General features: G+C 38.9%; 1 pseudogene; it reads left to right on the top strand.

The window, feature by feature from the left end:
- Positions 1 to 1,364: 1,364 nt before the first annotated feature.
- LOC148373257 (mediator of RNA polymerase II transcription subunit 19-A pseudogene) lies at positions 1,365 to 15,418 on the top strand (annotated as a pseudogene).
- Positions 15,419 to 20,272: the final 4,854 nt, after the last annotated feature.

Below are 20,272 nucleotides of genomic sequence, written 5' to 3' on the forward strand. Positions count from 1 at the left end.
TTTATTCTGGCTGTCGACACATCCTTTGATGGGATTGGAGCAGTCCTGTCACAGCTGCCACCTGGTGGAAAAGTAGCCAGACCAGTCGCCTTTGCAAGTAAGACGCTCTCTCGCTCCCAGCTCAACTACCCTGCACACAGGCTCGAATTTCTTGCCTTGAAATGGGCGGTATGTGATAAATTCAGCCATTGGTTGAAAGGAAGACACTTTACCACGTGGACCGACAATAACCCACTTACATACATTTTGACCAAACCAAGACTTGATGCGTGTGAACAGCGGTGGGTAGCGAAGCTAGCTGCATACAATTTTGACCTGAAGTACATTCCCGGACCAAAGAACATCGTAGCCGACGCTCTGAGCCGTGAGCCATTTGTACGGTCATGTGTGGGTCATCGCCTTGTTACCGAGCCCTATACTTCGCTCTTGGACCAAGTCAACAGGGTGAACAACAGTACTGTGCAAGAGGTGTTCAGAGTATCCAACAATTGTCACGCTGTTGTAGACGAGAGTGCTGGGACATCAGACGAGTCAGTAAAAAGGGCAATTCCATCAGGCTCCAATGGTTCTGTGACATCAGAAGAGGTTGCTGCTGTCTTCAGTGCTCAGTCCACTGGTGGCGTGGGTCAAGTGATGGGAACAGACGCCAACGTCAATCTTCTGCAGAAGGGAGATCAGTCAACGGCACTCCCACAGAGTCAGCTTGTTGGTTTACAAGAACAGGACAACACAATAAGCAGGACCATGTACTTTGTGCATAGACACAAGAGACCTACCAGGCGTGAGAGAGCTGTCGAGTCGCCTAGTGTGATGAAACTACTGAAGCATTGGAGCAGACTCACCATACAGAATGGCATGCTCTACAAAATAAGGACAGATCCTCACATGGCCAAGAAAATCTTCCAGTTTGTGGTGCCTGATTCATTGAAACAGAAAGTCCTTCAAGGTTTACATGACTCAGCAGGTCACCAAGGCCAGAACCGTACTTTGTCTCTGGTGAGGCAACGATTCTTCTGGAATGGCATGGAACGTGATGTTGTGAATTATGTCAAATCCTGTCAGCGCTGTGTAGTAGGGAAAACACCGGAACCACACAACCGTGCACCACTCAAGAACATAGTCACCTCTGAGCCTATGGAGTTGGTTTGTATAGACTTTTGGACTGCTGAGCAAGAGAACAAGTCTGTAGATGTCCTGGTCGTAACTGATCATTTCTCCAAGATGGCGCACGCCTTCCCTTGCAGAAATCAAACCGCCAAACAAGTTGCTCGCCGTCTGTGGCAGGATTTCTTCCTTGTCTATGGTTTCCCACGGCGTATCCACTCTGATCAGGGAGCTAATTTTGAGAGCAAACTGAACAAAGAGCTCATATTTCAATGGAGACATCCCAGTTTTCTACTCGTCTTAAGAATTTAAAAAAGAAATTAAAACATTAGCGACAAGCATGACGGAAATGTTCTCAACTTTATTCGGGCAAAACGAAACTCAGGGACCACCCGGGTCTTCTTCGCTGGGATTCGGACCCGGGAAACCTCCGCCGCCTCTCCCCCAAAATCAGGTGTCAGTAGCCGGCCAGATGCCACCACAGCTCGGGGATGAGGGGCCTCCCCTGCGGAAGTCTGGAGCCATGAACGAACCTTTCTACTTGTTACGAGAATTACCCGTTGGAAACGAGCTAACCGGTAACACCAACCTCATCACGCACTACAACCTTGAACACGCCTACAACAAATTCTGCGGGAAGAAGGTGAAGGAGAAACTCAGCAACTTTCTACCAGAATTACCAGGTATGATTGACTGCCCCGGGAATCAAGACGGGAGCTCGCTACGATCCCTGATTGATAAGCCACCAGTATCTGGAAACTCCTTCAGCCCTCTCACTGGCGCTTTGCTAACAGGCTTCAGGCTACATACTGGGCCGCTCCCAGAACAGTACAGACTGATGCACATCCAACCGCCAAAGAAGAAGAGCAAACACAAGCACAAACACCATCGACCGCAGGACCCATTGCCAGGTGTCAAGAACGATAACTATAAACATAAGCATGATGGGGGCGGCATGGCGGCGCGGTGGTTAGCGCGTGTGCGGCACAGTTCTCAGGTCATGGGTTCAAATTCAACTACCAACCTTCCTGTGCGGAGTTTGCATGTTCTCCCCGTGCTTGCGTGGGTTTCCCCGGGCACTCCGGTTTCCTCCCACATTTAAAAAAAAATTATGCATGTCAGGTTAATTGGCCGGTCCAAATTGTCCCTAGGTGTCCCTGTGTGCCCTGCGACTGGCTGGCAACCAGTTCAGGGTGTCCTCTGCCCACTGCCCGGAGATGGCTGGGATGGGCTCCAGCACCCCCGTGAACCTACTGAGGATAAGCGGTGCAGATAATGGATGGACAGAATGGATAAGCATGATGATCATTATGATGATGATCTTTTTTTTTTTTTTTTTTTTTTTATAACTTTTTATTTCTCACACCAATTTTGACAGAGGTTTGATTCCACCATCTTACATCAACACAAAATATATACACTTGACACACTCATAAATAACAGAAGGAACAACAAAGAAGAAAAGATACTATTAATAGAAAAGAAGAATAAATGTTCACACAATACATCCATACAAAAATATATATATATAAAAAAATAATAAATAAAAATATACACCCAAAAAAAAAAAAAAAAAAAAAAAACATAATAAATAGGGGGAGGTGTTTAGACATCAAGTAGAATTTGTGTGATAGGCTTCCATCTTTTGAATGAATGAATGAATGAATGAAAATTTTATTTCGAACATAAAAATAAAAACAGGACAAAAACAATGAGTCAACAACGAAATAATGTCCCACAAAATGTTCGAAAAGGGGTAGTCAGAAGCAGATGCTTATTTTTCCTACCCCTTTATCTTCCCTATTAAATACATTTTATAGATAGCTCCCTCTTGTGTACAATACAACAAAATCTCATGGATATACTTATTACATAGGTCAGATATCAATAATTATAAGTTACAATAATCACATATTTTATACACTAATCTTTGCAATACCCATCCCTCAACGTCATAATGCGCATAATGTCACTGCGGCACCAGTGATAATATCAATAAAAATAAACACAATATTTATAACAGTTCTGATGTGATAATAGCACAATAACAACAAGTTAGCCATGGTTTGAAGTGCAGTATTTCCAGTCTCCCTCATATCCCATTTTCTTCATCTCTGTATTTCGCCAGTAATGCTTTTTTGTATTTAAATTTGAACACATGGATATTTGGACATTGTTTGATTTCATTTTGCAAATTATTCCAAAGTCTGACTCCACACACAGACACACACATACTTCTCCTGGTGGTTCTCACCTTTGGGATTTTGAATTCACCACAGCCCCTCAAGTTATAATTTCCCTCTTTCCGAGTGAATAATCTTTGTATGTTTTCTGGCACTATGTTTTTGTTGACTTTAAATAACAGTTGTGAAGTGAAAAATTTTATTAAATCATCCAGTTTCAATAAATTGGACTGCATGAATAAAATATTGGTATGATCCCGATATCCTACCCTGTGTATGGTTCTTATTGCACGTTTTTGAAGGATAAAAAGGGGCTGTAGTGAACTTTTGTAATTATTTCCCCAGACTTCTGCACCATATGATCAATATGGCAGAACGAGAGAACAATATAATAAATACAATGCATTATAATGTAAAAGAACTTTGGTTTTATTAATTATTGAAATGCTTTTAGATACCTTTGTTTGTATGTGTCTGATGTGTGTTTTCCAACTTAGTTTATTGTCTATTATGACCCCTAAAAACTTAATTTCTGATACAATGTCTATTGTGACACCATCCATTTTTACTTCTAAATTTTGATTTGCCTTACGATTACCAAAGAATATTACTTTGGTTTTATTTAAATTTAAAGATAATTTATTTATATCCATCCATACTTTTAGGTTAATTAGTTCACGATTAATACAGGTTACCAAATCCATATAGTTATCATTTGAATAGAAAATGTTAGTGTCATCTGCAAATACTACTATTTTCAATAGTTTTGAAACATTAAAAATATCGTTAATATATAAATTAAATAGCTTTGGTCCCAGGATAGAACCCTGTGGTACTCCACAACAGATGTCCAAATATTCAGATGAAAACTCTCCCATTTTTACATATTGCTTCCTCCCCGTCAAATAACTTTGAATCCATTTCAAAGCCACTCCCCTGATGCCATATCTTTCCAGTTTTTTTAATAGTATATTATGATTAATGGTATCAAATGCTTTTTTTAAGTCAATAAATACCCCGACTGCGTATCTCTTCTTTTCTATACTGTGGGTGATTTCTTCTACTGCATCAATAATTGCCATTGTTGCTGATCTGTTTGCTCTAAAACCATATTGACTTTCATTAATCAATTTATGTTTATCTACAAATTGTTCCAGTCTATTATTGTAAAGTCTCTCTAATATTTTAGAGAACTGAGGAAGCAGAGATACCGGTCTATAGTTTGTAAAAATGTGCTTGTTCCCATTTTTGTATATTGGTATAACTTTTGCTATTTTCATTTGATTTGGAAATGTGCCTGTTAGAAATGATAGATTACAGATGTAGGTCAATGGTTTCACAATGCTGTTTATAATTTGCTTAATTAGTACCATATCGATGTCAAAACAATCCATAGACGTTTTGTTTTTACAGTTGTTAACCACGTCTAAGATTTCTGATTCCGTAACCCCAGATAAAAACATGGTCTTGGAGTTCTTTTCTCGAATTGGTCAAGTTTCAGTTGAAGTCTTGCAGTGATTTTTTCCATAATGTACATTTGCTTTAATTTGTCTCTCCATTGTTTTATGTCAGGAGGTTGTGGTTTCAGCCAGGACACTGTGATCATTTTCTTTGCTACCAGAAGCATTACCCTTAGTATATATTTCTGTTGACCAGATAGTAATTCTTCTGGCAAAATTCCTATTATGTAAGCCTTTGGGTCCAACCGCAACTCCCAGCCAGTAATTAATTTTATTTCTCTCTGGATACTTCTCCAAAAATTTAATATTACAGGGCAATTCCAGAAAATATGCGTAAAGTCTCCGACCCCCCCACAGTTACGCCAACATAGATTTGAGGTATTTTTATATTTTGAAGTGATAGAGGGTGTATAGAAGAATCGCATTTTTACTTTCCATTCAAACTCCCTCCATGTCGGGCTGTTGGTTATTTTGTGTCCCTCTTTCAATGTTTTTTCCCATTCGTTGTCTTATATCGCTACATTAGTTTCTTGTTCCCATTTTTCCTTAACTGCCATGTCCTCATTACTGAGATCCATTCTCAGGGCTTTATATAGTTTTGATATAACCCCCTTTATTGATTGTCCTTTTGTATATGATATTAATAATTCCTCTACCTTTGTTGGCTCCTTACATATTTTCCCCCATTCTTCGTGTTTCTGGAGGTAATGCCTTAGTTGCAAATATTTGTAAAAATCATTTCTGGGTATGTCAAATTCTTGTTGGAGTTGTTCGAATGATTTCATTGCCTGTGCTTCCAATACTTGGGTAATCAACATCAGTCCTTTTTGGGCCCATTTTTGAAACCCTACCTCCATAACCCCAGGTTTAAAGTCTGGGTTTTTCGCTATTTTGGTAGCCCTATTCACAGATCTTGATATTTTTAATTTTTTTTGTATTGTTGACCAAGTTTTAATAGTTCCCTTAATCCATTCATTCTGGATTTTTAATTTCTTCCACCTCGTGACTGATATGTATGGTAACGATTCCACAGGCATATTTGGACAAGATCGCTGCTCCATGTCCACCCATATCGTATCTTGGTCTGTAGTAATCCACAAGATGAGTGCTTTAATTTGAGCTGCCCAATAGTAATATTTAATATTGGGTAGGTCTAGGCCCCCTTTTTCTTTAGGAGCTAACAGGGTTTTGTATTTTATTCTAGGTTTCTTGTTTTGCCAAAGGAATTTTGTTATCAATTTATTTAACATTTTAAATGTGGATGCCGGGATCAGAATTGGAAGGGATTGAAACAGAAATAATAGTCTTGGTAATATGTTCATTCTAATTGTTTCTATTCTTCCGATAAGACTTAAGGGCAAAATTTCCCATTTTTCCAAATCTTTCCTTATTTCTTTTATCAACATTCCATAATTTGCATCAAACAGCTGTGTGGAATGTGGTGTAATGGTCACCCCCAAATATTTAAACCCTTTATTTGTCCATTTAAAATCAAATCTTTCAATCACTTCTGTTGGACATTTTCCTGATATCATCATTGCTATTGATCTGCTCTCATTATTTGAATACCCAGCTACTTCTCCATATATTTTAAGGCTCTCCAACAGTGGTGGTATTGATAACGAAGGTTCCTTCAGCATTACCAACAGGTCGTCTGCAAACAATGATATTTTATGTTCTGTTCCTCCTTCATCAAATATCCCCCTTATTTGCTCATTTTGTCTAATTGATTCTGCGAGTGGTTCTATGCTTATTGCAAACAAGAGTGGGCTTAAACAATCCCCTTGCCGGACTCCTCTTTTGATATCGAAGAAATCTGAACAGTGACCATTTACTCTAAGACGAGATTTAGAATTTTTATAGATTATTTTCACCCATTCAACAAATATTTGAGGGAAGCCAAAAGCTATAAGTGATTGATGTAAGAAGCTCCATTTCACCCCATCGATAGCTTTTTGTGCATCCAAGCTCAGTAACATCGAGGGTTGGGTCTTAGATTTTGTGCTCGTAATTATGTTTAGTATCCTCCTAATATTGTTTGCACCCTGCATACCCGGAATAAACCCTGTTTGATCATTTCTAATTAATTTCGCTATAAATTTCTGCATTCTTTTTGCCAGTATGCTTGTAAGAATTTTTAGATCATTACAAAGTAAACTAACTGGTCTATAGCTTTCACACAATATTGGGTCTTTTCCTTCTTTGTGCAAGACTGTTATGATGGCTTCCGACCATGATTTGGGGGGATCTCCTTTTGTTAGAGCATAGTTAAATACTTTATGCAGTCCTGGTGTTAATTCTTCCTTAAAGCTTTTGTAGAACACCCCCGGGAATCCATCCGTTCCTGGTGATTTATTTATCTTTAAGTTATTTATTGTATCTTGTATTTCCTGTTTTGTAATGGGGCGAATAATTTCTAATGTATCCCCCCCTGTTAGTGTTGGTAAATGTAGTTTTCCTAAAAAGTTTTGTGCCGTGTAGTTATCTAAGTCGTTTTCTGAGTCCTTGTATAATTCTTTATAATAATCTGCAAATGCTTCTGCTATACCTTTGGGTTTTACTAAACATTGTTTGGAGATAGGATGTTTTATTTGTGATATAATTCTATCTGTTTGGGCCTTTTTAAGTTGGAAGGCTAGCAATCGACTGGCTCTATTGCCCATTTCATAGTATCTCTGGTTCACAAAGCGCAGAGCCCCTTCTGCTTTATTTGTCAAAAGTTCATCTAATTTGCTTCTGGTTGCTTTTAATACCTGTAATCTGGATTCATTTGGTGTTTTTTTATGTTCTTCTTCTAGTTCCTTAATCTTATTCTCCAATTCCTTCTGATTCTTTAAGCGTATTCGTTTCAGTCGGGACGATATTTCAATTAATTTCCCCCTTATTACAGCTTTCCCGCCTTCCCATAATATTGACGGAGAAACCTCATTGTTGTCATTGATTTGGAAATATTCTTTTATACACCGTTTTATTTCCTGTACTACGTTTTTATCTGAGAGGAGAGATACATTCATCCTCCAATACCTAAAATGGGGTTCATTGTCTAAACTTAGTTTCAAAGTAATTGGAGAATGGTCACTTATCGTAATATTCTCTATACCACACTCTACTACTGTATGCATATGTTGTCTTGAAATGTAAAAGTAATCAATTCTCGAATAGCTGCCATGCGGTTTTGAATAGAAAGTATAGTCTTTAGTTTGGGGATTCTTCTCTCTCCATGGATCTATCAATCCCAATTCTTTAGTTAAGTTATTCAACATCCTCGACCTCTTTGTATTTGTTCCATGTACTGAAGGATACTTGTCCACTTTGCAATTCTGTACAGTGTTAAAGTCACCTCCTATAAGTAACATTCCCTTCGCACAGTTGGTTATTACTTTAGCTAATACTTGAAAAAATGTCCCCTTTTCCTCAATTGGTGCATAAACATTTATTATTGATATTTCCCAACCGGCCATTGACCCTATAATCATTATATATCGCCCCAGATTGTCCTTCACTTCTTTTTCGACTTTAAACGAAACCCCTTTTCCAGGTAAAATTGCTACTCCCCTCCTTTTACCATAGGATGCGTAGAACCCCTGGTTCACCCATTCTCTTTTTAGCTTCTTATGTTCAATCTCTGTCTCTTGTAATAAGGCTATTGAGCTCTGCAATGTCTTGAGTTGATTCAATATCTTCTTTCTCTTGATGGGGTGGTTTAGCCCATGTACATTATATGAAACAATATTTAGATTGCTCATGATTTGTATTGAGTCTCACTGATTTTTGAAGCATACAAAAACACTACATTAATTACTAACACCTCCATTGACAAAACAAACCAAATTACTAACAAACCTATTGACAAGCACACATAATTCCCCACCAAAAAGAAAAAAAACACACCCAAAAAACAAAAACCCATGTCTTCCAAGAGTCCCATCGGAGAGTTGTGGCTACCCTCCTGGAAATATGCACTCAGTGCGTGAACAACTTTTGTACCGTCGTCCATAATTATAACTAACTAAATATTTTAGCGTAGCTCTATGCCAATATATATATATACATATATTGTTTTAATTTAAAGATAACAATTTTACTTGGTATTTTACTTACTTCTAACTTATTGAATTTATAATAGAAAGGGCAGATATGGTCCTTACTCTTTCACCCCAAATCCGAATTTGGCTTCGTTTTGCTCCATGAGAGCTTGTAAATCACCTTCTATGATGGGGGTGTTCCTTTGTCTTCCTCTCAATTCCGTTCACTGTGGTCCAAATGTTCTTTGACAACATCTTTTGCAGTGTCTCAGTGTTGTCCTCTTCCACTTCGATCCCCATTTCTTTTAGCAATGTTGCTGCCTCCATCAGTGTAGAGAATGTTCTTATTCCTGAGTCCCAAAACATCTTCAGCTGGGCGGGATATGGGGATTGTGCCTTTACGTTCTTTTCCTTTAACTTTTTGACAACGTCCCTTACTTGTTTCCTCTTTTTTTGGATTTCTGTGGTGTAATCTTGGTTGAAGTAAACGGTCTTGCCTTCGTACGTTGTCTTCCGCTTCCATGCTTCTTTCATTACGGATTCTTTCACTATGTAGTCGGTGAAACGTACGATAATTGCCCGTGGCAGTGCTTTACCTTGAGACTTGTTCACCAGTGAGCGGTGTGCCCTCTCAATGCGCAAATCCATATGTCCTGTTGTCGGAATGTTCGATTTAATAAAGTTTGTTATAGAATAGAATATACCTTTATTGTCATTGTTACAAATGGGCTAACATATTGTGACAACGAAATTGGGCATGACACTCCAGTTTTACACATAGTGAAGGTATGAGCAAGAAGATAAAGGAACAGAGAAGATAATGTTATAAAACAAGGGGAATAAGGCTATAGGCTATATTATGAAGCCGATTGTGTCGTTCCTCTCGGCACCCTCCGGAATGCCATGTATTCTAATGTTGTTCCGTCGTGATCTCGACTCCAAGTCCTCACACTTTGTTGCTAGTTTGGCGGTTTGTTGGAGCAAGGAGACTGTTAATTGTTCTAGTCTTGACGTTCGCTCTTCCGTGTTAGCATGTAGCTCCTCCATGCTTTCCACCCTCCGCTCCAGCAACACAGTGCGCTCCAGAAGCTCTTCGATGCTTTTTTCCAGTCTTGCCATAGAAATCTTGTTCTCACTGGCTGCTTCAGTGTGTTCTTGCCGTAATTTACGGATTTCATGGAGGATGGGCGAGTCACGTCCCTCGTCGACCGATGACATTCCTTCTGCTCCCTCGATCTTTTTCTCCTTAGCGCCCTTTTCCTCAACAAGTTTCCCCTTCTTGACCATGTTTTGTTGAAGAATTTCTCTTTAATATGAGTCACAATTTGTACCCTTTCTGTCTTTCTCCAAGTAAGTATTACATTACTCTTTAGTGATTTTTGTCAGAGCTACTTTCCTTGCTGCCGTCTACCTCATTGCGCCACCGGAAGTCCATGATGATGATCTTTAATCCCACAAATGCTCAAATGAATTCACAATGTGTGTAAGCCAAGGGCGGTACATTTATCTAAAGCTTGCCTCTTTTATAGACCAAGGTGCTGTAAATATGCACTAGTCATCCAAGCCGCGGTTTTGGTCCATTTTGATCCATTGGCTGAACATGAAACTGTATTTTTTTTGTTTACTTTTCTCGATTTGGACCAGCATAGTAATGAAGGCATAGATGGCGAAAAGCCTTAAAAAAGCTCCACAAAAACTTCGTGTGGTCAATCAAAAAGAACTGCGTTTTTTCTCGCTTTTCATCTGTAAAATAGGTGCTAGCTTGATGATGGCAAACACATATTTGAGATATGACACGCTGTTCAGCCCTTTTTTCATTTGTGTCTGCCCCCTGCTGGGGAGCTTGAATGACACTGTGGTAAAACTGAGCATGCACCCCGTCTGCCTGCTAAACAGAAAAAGAGCGCTGCCTGTTGACATTTACAGAGCGTGTGCCCTTCCACTGCACTCCATTCGTAGGGAAGCTCACAGGGTATGACCAGTCTCCGTGGGCTGGACGCACAAGGGAAGTAACTTTTGACGGGTTGAAGTAGCTGCTGTATGTGACATAACAATGGAACACTGTATATCATTTTGTGCTTTATAGTATGAGGGATCAATTCATTTTCCATCCGCTTGACCTCACAATGGTGTACATTTTAGAAATCTACCACTGTCATTTTAGAAAAGGATTTCAGATAGAAGCTTGGTTTCAGTCGCACTCTTCTCTTTTTTGGTCAATCCAGGCTACATGAGGACCTGTAGTAATGGGCGGAGAGGATCCAAACGTGGACACAAGCATTGAGTTGACTTTTTTTAACGTGGTCAAAGGGAATAACAAAAAGCGCTCTGCAAAGGGTGGAGAGTAGATAACAGCAACAAAACCTGTCCAAGAAATCAAGCCTGGATAAGTACTAAAGTCTTACTAGGCAAATAAGAGACATCAAGGGCTTTAGATGAGTGGTGCCTACGGTCAGAAACATCAAAACTCGGACGTTGTAAATCTGTCCATGCTGACCCTACAGACAGGAGTTTCAATGAGCGCCGAGTGTGCCTTATCAGGTTTATTCCCTGGTGCGTTCTGACAGGCATTGGCATGCTGGGACATCACAGACGTGCTGTTATTGTGATCACGTGGGGTTACATGCACTGACCACCAAGTGCTGCTGGATATCATAGCAGGAGAGGAACTTGGAATACACTTCGTATATATTAACAACATTATCTGACTTTATATCAGAGATTTTGAATAAAGCTAAACTGGATTTTGGGGCTAATATTGGACTAATATCCAATACCTATATTGGTTCGGGGCACCTCTAGTTTTGTCTTATGTAGTGTGTCCAATCCATTTTGTGGGTGCACGATGAAGCAAAAACTGACTTAAATACTCACTTAAACGACTGAAGCATGTTTACAACAGCAATTGAGGTGAGTGCATTGTATTTTGTATTTTTTTGTGTCAATTCATTGTCCCAAAATGTGATATCACGCTGCAAAGGTTTGAAGTCATCAGCCGTTATGGGAAATAAGTGACGTTCTCTATGAAAAGTTTTGATGAATTTTGACTTAAATGAAGTAGCGTATGCATTCCATTTTGCACTTAACACATCTGAAAAATAGAAGTTGCATTCGAGATTTATTGTGTTTAGATGGTCTATTACGGTAAAAATATTCTTCCTTTACCTTTCACTTGAGTCAGAGTATAAAAACAAATTCACATCTTCACAGAAGACATCCATCCTCACTGGGGTCGTGGAGGCGCTGGAGCCAATCCCTTCTATCTTCAGGCAGTGGGCAAGGGGACACCCTGAACTGGTTGTCAGCTAGTCACAGGGCACACAGAGACAGACAACTCACTCACTCATTCACACCTAGGGACAATTTGGACTGGCCATTTAACCTGACGTGCATGTTTTAGCAATGTGGGAGGAAACAGGAGTGCCCGGAGGAAACCCACACAAGCACGGGAAGAACATGCAAACTCTGCACAGGAAGGCTGGTAGCTGGATTTGATCCCGTGACCTCAGAACTGTGCTGCGGACAAGCTAACCACTCAGTCACCGTGCCGTCTGACAGAAGACATATAACCCTAAAATCACCAGGCACTTTCAAAGAAAAATGGATATAATAACAAAAACATTACTCCACAAGTCAAGCAATAAAATCACTTTCTCTTTGGGGATTTTTTTTTTCCAGCCTGAAATGATTCAATGTCTTAAAATCGGTTTACTCTACTCATCAACCCAATAACAGCAGACGAAGAGCTCGAGCGGCCATAATATAGAGATTGTCCCAAAAACCTTTCAACCCCAGGTTTTGTAATGGCCCTGTTTTCCCGTATACTGGTCTCGATGAATAATGTCTGGTCACTCTGTAATTTGTTAAATCTTGTTGTCATGATTTTATTGTCTGGCCTGCAGGAAGAATTTCAGTACATAGGTGCTTTTGACATGCGAGAAATTCAACAGACGTGATATCTTTCGCACAAAAGTCTTGCCTGACATACAAGTTACGAGAATTTCCTGATGTCACCATGAGAGTCGGCTCAAGACCATCCACTAGCATATTTAGCTCGTCGCATGTTTTGCATGCGTTTCTTGTCATAAGACAACTGATCCCGTGCTTTTGTGATTTTCTTTGTGTTTTTTTTTATCGATTTCATCTCCTTTGTTTTTCTTTGTTTGTGACCCTAGCCATTAATTCTGGAAAAAGAAAGCATAAGTTGTTTTGTAGGGAAAACAGAGCATGTCTATCTACATGAAGCAGGAAATAATAGACAAACAGGATCCTGGTGTGAGTGTAAGTGACCTAACGAAGCAGTACAATCGGTCATCATCTGTACGATTTGTAAATTAAGTCAAGTCACATTTATCTGTATAGCCCTTGATCACAAATGTCCTAAAGGACTGCACAGGTGAGAATAACACCATGCCATGATCTTAAACCAACCTGCGGGCAAGAAAAAACTAAAAAAACCTCGGCATGAAGAAAATAAGAAACCTTGAGAGGGGGCCTCACGTGTGATAATCCCTCTTCAGGATGACCAGGGTGGAATAGATTTAGCATTGGATAACAATACACAAAACATAGTCAACATGAATAAAAAACAAAAACATAGATAATATATAAAAATTGTCTAAAAAGTCCATGGCAGCAACGACGCAGTTTCCCATTTCTGCCTGTTGATCGATGCAGGCGTTGACAGATTCTGGTCAGCTGACTCATCTCGATTCGTCCTTCATATCACCGTCGCTCAGGCAACCGGAAATGACAGAAAAAGAAAAGTATGAGGAGTGCATCAATAATAAGCTATCAAATAGAAGTGGGTCTTCGGTGTAGATTTTAAAACTTGAAAATCTGCGTGAGTTATGAATAAATGACGAAAGATCCACGGTGTACATGTGGACTTGTCAGACAAGTGTTAGTAGATTTCAAAGATGTCGAACATTTGCTTCGATTAAACAGAAAGAAGGACGAATAATGATTACTCAGCTCCTGAGGTTAGAACCATGTCACATAGGTGAAGATCAATACATCCATATCATTCATTTGCAGTACTTTGTGACATTTTAATGAAATAACTCTGCTCTCGCTGTTATGAGGGTAGACCCATATGGGGGGAAGAATACAGTGGAAGGGTGCTCAAAATAAGGATGGTATTTGATAATTAGAGGAGGTACAACGTGGCAAACAAAAAAGGGTTCACAAAACAACTCAATGTCCACACAAAACCGAATCTGACTTGATTGAAACCAGAAACAAAGACTAAAACCAAAATTGGAAAATGCAAGAAACAAGTTAACTAATTCACAAGTAGACACTAAACTACTCCCGTGTTATTTTCGATTGTTCTCAGTTATTTTCGATTGTTCACAGCTTAGGGATGCTGCTGGAAAAGTGAATTTCCCTTCGGGGATGAATAAAGTATCTATCTATCTATCTATCTATCTATCTACCAACAAAATGTCCTAACAAGAAACTAGAATAAAAAACAAAATCACGGAAGGAACAACTATTATTATATATTTTTTTTTATTTTTTAAATACTTTTGTGCAGAATATTACATTATCATTTGTAATATGCTGAACAAAGAGACCGTCCAAAACAGTTTTTCCAGTTTTTTTTTATTATTTCCCCTTTTTCTTCTGTTGTTTCCTACCTCCTATTGCTTTTTACCAATGTTTTTGCTTTTTTCTTATTTTGTTTTCCATTTTACTTTTTTAGTTTATTTTTTCCTTCTTTGTTTTCTTTTTTACTAGTTTCTTAATTCATTGTTCTATTTTTTTCTTATTTTTTCTGCTTGCTTTCTTTTTTGTCGTTTTTCCTTTTTCTTTTATTCTTTTGTTTATTTTTACTAGCTTCTTACCTATTTTTTCTTTATCTTTTTTTTCATTTCTCTCGTTTTTTTTCTTTTATGTTTTATTTTTTCTGCTTTTGTTTCTTTTTTCGTAGCATTTTCATTTTTATTGCATTTTATTCCTTTCTGTCCTTTTTCTTTTTTTCTTTTGTTTATTTTATCCCAGATGTTTACAGTGACATAAAATATACTGAAGGATTAGCTTTTGTCTGGAGATGAAGTTTCGTAGATTTGTTGAATTTTGTCTTAAAATATTTGGTGTGGCTCTCACAAAAAAATCTCAATATTTTGCCTTAATTGTTGTTCGAGTCAAAACGGTTCCCGACCCCTGCGTGCTAGTATCATTATTTTGGACGGCATTTTCAAACTTCCTATCAAATCTCCCACATGCACTTGAAACGTGTCCAAACAGTGCCCCCTGGTGTCGATTCCGCCAAAATCCTGCCGAAAATGTATACCAATTCCAGTGTAGGACTCTCCTTACTCGAGTTTCTTTGTTCTCACTCAATGCGATTTAATTTCCGGGAAAACAAAAACTTTGAAATCAGGAAAACACAAAACATTAATATAAGAAACACTTGCTGTCCTACAGCAATATTGAGTGTTCCATTAGAAAGCTCAACATAGTGTGCATATTGCCTTTTTTATGGAATGTGTTATACTATCACTGAAAAGACACATTCATGACACTTCATGACCCATTGTAACGCTTCATGTTCAGTTCAGAAGTTCACAGTATGGAAATCCTGCTTTTGTTTGTGCGTATGGTAGATGACAGCCTGGCCCTACAATATGATTCTACATAGAAAATGTTTTTGATTTTGTTTTTTCTCAACTAGCAATGCATTAACAATAACACTTATGTCAAAGACGTATTTTTGTTGATGTCGCTATTATTATTAAATTGTAACAGACTCTCAAAAAATGGGGATTACCGCAGCTGCTATCGCGAACAGAAAGCAACGCCCAAAAACCCAGAATAAGAACAAATGAGCAACCTTGTGTCACCACAGTGAGTTAGAACTAAATAAACAAATAAAGGGACAATTCATCTTTTAAATTTTAATATTGAAATTTGATAAGCAACACAGTGTTGTAAATATTTCATCATAAAAGAAAATTATCAAATTATAATTATTTTAGATTAGCGAACAATGATTTGTTATTTTCTGTTTCATCAAAGTTTCGTTGGTGTTGGATTATTAAAATGTGTCACATAATTTGTTGTCACTATGAGATTTTCAGTTGTTTTAGTTTTATTATTTAATCAGCACAACATTACTTTAATAATCACATTTTTCATTTAGTTGTTATTAATGCAATGTATGTCGACAAATTTGAAGAATTTGCCTGCTGTATCCATTTGATGTTTCAATGTATCTTTTTATTCAGTATTTTCCAAGCAATGTTTCTAAGTGGTGTTATGATGGGTCCACCTTCATCTTATCATATGACCATAAAAATCCAACTGGGTCCAGTTTTAACAAATTTTTCTTGGGAAAAATGTGAACCCCCCCCCTGCCTACTTACAGGAAAATCCTATCTCAGTAAGTTTCATTTTTTTTCATCATGTACCAATTTCCTATAAAACCATGGTGATCAATTTTTTCGATGCTTGTCGAAGGAGGACTTTGTCCTGATTCCCCAAGGCCAGAGTACTTAGTTTATTTCTTAAAATGATTCTTCAACTGAACTGCTCTCTTCAGCTCTTTTTTCTTTGTCCAAATACTCGGTCTGAATCCCGGGAATTGAACATGAAGCAAGACAGGGATTGTCTATGCTTACATAAGAAAATACACCATAAACATCATAAACCTTATAGCAAGATGAAAGCACGTCTTTCTCGGTGCGGGCAGAACGAGTATAGATGTCAAAATAGACCTGAGATTATCAATACTAATTGTTGGCAAGACATTGCTTGGAAAAAAACAAATGTCTCCTTTTTTTAAAAAAAGACTCCTCATTTAACATTGTGAGTCACAATGGACGAACAACACAAATTAAACGAGTTTTGGCCAAGTCTTTTCCCTTAGAGGAAAATTCTTCAATTCCTTGAACAACTGCAAATCTCAGTGACCCAAGTGGGGAGCTCTAGACCAAGATTCAAGCGAGGATCCGGTTCATTCCAGGGTTCTGCGCCAATGTCACGGTAGGAATTTGATTATTCTTTTAATTTTTACTGAGAACTCATTAAACTTGAGAAACCAACAAAACCAATGAATTTGGATTGGCATTGTGTGACTAGTAAGATGTTTCTCAATCAAAACTAGTGAAAATAGTCCTGAGGTAAATGTTTAACCTGAAATATAAATAAAACAGGGTTAGTAAACCAAGATAAACAGCATTTATGATTTGTCATCTAACACCTTAAAACAAATAAAACTGTTGTTCCTGTAATTTAGGTTAAATTATGTCGAACGTCTTGACCATTGTTCAATAAATTGACGGCTTTTGTTCCTAATAATTTTGACTGTGGTGTCTTTAGCCTAGATGGTAGTGTGCCCGCTTTGAGACTGGGAGGTCGCTGGTTCGCGCCTCGACCGAGACATACCTAATTGGTATAATGGCGGCGCCCTCTGGCTGCGGCTGCATCGACTCGCTACAACGGGTCAGGTGTATCGACATTTCGTTCTGTGTACATTGTTACAAAGAATGACAATACAAAGGAAATTATTATTATTATTATTATTCTCTATTAATTTTAAGTCTCACTCCACCGGGAACTAGTCCAGTAGCTTTCCTTACTTCTGCCTAACCGCATAGGTGTTCCACCTCTCTCGGGACAAAGAGGCTCCATCCATAGTGTTCAAGCTTCCCAACAAGCATGATCACCACCTACAGCAGCCCACAAATAATATTCACAATTTTGTTAAGTTAATGTAATTCAGGCATGTCCAAAGTCCAGCCAGTTATAGCCCGTGATCAAATTTTTACTGGCCTCTTTCGTAAAATAATGTTGGCCGCAGTTTAAAATAAATTTGTACCCAAATAATATATATTTTTTATTAGATAACCATTTCACCAGATGGAGGTCCTCAGTGACTTTAAAAGAGGTATATAAATGCAGACCGTTTATCATTTGTTCCTGATAAACGCAAAGGGCTACCAGTTTAATTTCAATTATAACATGTTATTACTAAGTAATTATTATTCCATTACCAGGTTGTAGTTGTTAGGTTGGAATAGGCTCAGTTAAACATTAAACATCCTACAAAATCACAATGACCAATTATATATTTTCAGAACCAGTCTGTGGGCTACTCAGGTGGTAATAGGGGACTACCTGATGACTCGCGTTGGAGACTCCTGAATAAGAGTATACAGACGCTCCCCTACTTACAATCATTTGTCTTACAAAACAAAATTTCGGGATGTCGAAAAATATCCGGAAATTGCAGTAAGTTAGATTTTGTATTGTGTACACACTTTTCAGAATACAGGACATTACTGTAGTGCTTCTTTCCGCCGCTTGTCACGGATTGGAAGGGAAGGTGGCTGTCACGAGGCGTGGTGGAGTGGAAGGGGTGACCGACCGGAACGGAGGCAGGAAGGGAGAACTCAATTGCGTAACGATCCAAAACTTTTATTCACCAAAATAAAAGTTGTCCAAAACTCTGGGACATGACAAAACAAACAGTTGTTTCTTCCAACTCAACTAAACAGGAAAAGGCATAACAGAACGGACAATGTTTAAAACTAAAACAGGACAAAGCATAACAGACCGGGGAATGTGTAGATAAGGAGCCCGTACCCGCAAAGCCCACAATCCAGCCTTAAATAGCAGACACGCGATTAGTTGAACTGCTTCAGCTGGTGCCCAGGGGGCGGGGCAGACCGGTCGCCAAGGCGACCATGACACCGCTACGGGCGTGTGGTGGCGCTGTCAGAGGTCACCCAGCATCCACCCCGAAGAAGAAATCAGCTTCCTCTTCCTAGTTTGTGTGTAAACATACTTTACTGAATCTCCAGCATGCCAAGAACTTAAACATTTTTATTGTTTAATCTATTCAATCTATTCAATATTACATCTATTCAATATGGTTCATGTAAAGTGTAAAGAAGAGGCAAGCCGTTTCATTGAAATGATAGTGGAATATGGAAGCTTGATGCTGTTGAGAAAATGGTTGGATCTCTTTTTTTCTAGGCCACTTTTTACCACGGAGAAGGAAGGAGCCTAAACTTTTGAAGTCCATCTTCCAAAAGTAAGTTAAACTTAACTTTATTTAGCTTTCTAGAGCATATTATTTTATGGAATGTTTATTTTTGGTTCAAAACAGTACAGGTTACTTATGCAAGCCTTAAACATACAAAATGTAGCACTGAAGCAACTTACGAACAAATTCAACTTACGAACGATCGTCCGGAACCTCGTTCGTAAATAGGGCAGCGTCTGTATAACATAAGAATGATTGGACAAACACAATCTGTTTTTATCAATATACTATTAATTTTGCCTAAAACAGGTTATGCACTGCCCGAAGACAGCTGGGATGGGCTCCAGCACCCCAGCGACCTTACTGAGGATAAGCGGTGCAGATAATGGATATTATTTTGACTCAGTGGTTAGCATGTTTGCCTCGCAGTTCACTGTTTCCAGATTCAATTCCAGCTATCGACCTCCCTGTGTGGAATTTGTTTGTTCACCCCATATCCAAGTGGGTTTTTTGCTGGCATTCCGTGTCAAGAACCCACTATGGGTGGTGCAGAATTATTCGGGCAGGGTTCGGTACACAAGGTTTGGTACACAAGAAGTCAGGTAGCGAGACATCAATAGTGGTCCAAGATGCAGGCGATGGGTCGGTGTTCCAATAAACTCAATCAGCATTGGCAACGGTCAAAGAGTTTATGTCAGTTGTAATCTGAAGGGGCAGACATTAAACGAAAGTACCAAGACGATAACAATAACTTTGAAATTGGTAGATACGCTACGGCATTAGCATCTATGAGTTCTTCCGTAAACAATGCATTGCGTGTGATGTCATGTGGGAAACTTGTGGCGTTCACACGGGAGAAGGCAACCAGTTCAGGGCGTCCCCTGCCCTATTGCCCAAAATCAGCTGAGATGGACTCCAGCACCCCGCAACCTTAGTGAGGATAAGCGGAGCAGATAATGGATGGAAGGATAGGTCTCGAGGAGCCCTCTGCTGGAACAAAGCGCTTGTTACAAGCATGTCTCCTCAACCTTTCTCTTTAACATGCTTAGTGGAACATAAATCGCGGGACACAATGAATCGATGATGAAATTTGTTGCCACGCTTTTAATACTCATTTGTAATCAATTTCAGCGATTTGTTGTTGCAGCCCTAGTTGGCATGTATGCCTTCAGTTTTTAAATGGTTGGGGGTCCTGTTGGAGCCTAGCCACCAAAGAGTAGACAACAATAAAGACATAATTAAGAATCGACAGACCGATGACAATCAGAGAGGGTTAACCAAAGTTCAAGGGTTCACTTTCTGTTCACGTACACAAAGCTACTGTGCACGTGTCTTAAGGTGTGTGTTTGTGATCGCGTGTGCAATTGTGTATATGTTCACACATGGAACATGCACTATAGCATAAACCTTGAAATAAACTGGTATGATGTGCCTGCCCAGGTGGTGATTTAAAGAAAATTTTAAAAACACGTGTGAGCATGTAGATGTTTGTGTGTCTGTATATAT

This window comes from Urocampus carinirostris, chromosome 1, assembly GCF_059441175.1.
Source record: "Urocampus carinirostris isolate Australia breed hairy pipefish chromosome 1, RoL_Ucar_1.0, whole genome shotgun sequence".
NCBI lineage: Eukaryota > Metazoa > Chordata > Actinopteri > Syngnathiformes > Syngnathidae > Urocampus > Urocampus carinirostris.